Genomic DNA, 432 nt, shown 5'->3' with positions numbered 1-432 from the left:
GGGTGGCTCCGGCTCCGCCCGGGATTCAGGTTGGGTTGGCCAGCCACCTCGCGTTAGCGTCGCAGAGGCCGGGACGCTTCTGCTTTGTGCTCGCCTGGCTTCGGCCTGTTTTTAACTGTCAGGAGCCGTTGATTTCGCCCATTCTTTCCGCGACAAGAACATTTCCAATGCCTTCTGGGTTGGGACTCTCTTGGGAAAGCTTCACCTACCATTGCCCGTATATATATCCTCTTCTCTCACCCTTCCCTGAAGTGATTGCCTGTTTCTTGCATCGTATTCTGAAGAGATCTCGGCCTTGCAGCAGCATCAGAGATCAGATTTAACCCTTGGAAAAGCTGCCTGAGCAGATGTACCTGGAGTCCATGTGTCCATCCCCAGAACGGGAGCCTCGAAAGAGCACGGGTGAGGATATGAACTAGTTGGCTTATCTTT

General features: G+C 53.5%; 1 protein-coding gene across 1 annotated transcript in view; it reads left to right on the top strand.

The window, feature by feature from the left end:
• Positions 1-260: 260 nt before the first annotated feature.
• Positions 261-432, top strand: part of TMEM225B (transmembrane protein 225B) — a 42,373-nt gene continuing 42,201 nt past the window's right edge. Inside the window, exon 1 of the mRNA XM_023518618.1 lies at positions 261-402. The gene's annotated coding sequence lies outside the window, so the exon portion shown is untranslated. The remainder of the gene's footprint in view (positions 403-432) is intronic.

The sequence above is a fragment of the Otolemur garnettii genome, unplaced genomic scaffold (assembly GCF_000181295.1).
Source record: "Otolemur garnettii isolate 467f Iridium unplaced genomic scaffold, OtoGar3 scaffold00142, whole genome shotgun sequence".
Taxonomy (NCBI): Eukaryota; Metazoa; Chordata; class Mammalia; order Primates; family Galagidae; genus Otolemur; species Otolemur garnettii.
The sequence above is the reverse complement of the archived record's forward strand: the minus strand, read 5'-3'. Positions and strand labels throughout refer to the sequence as shown.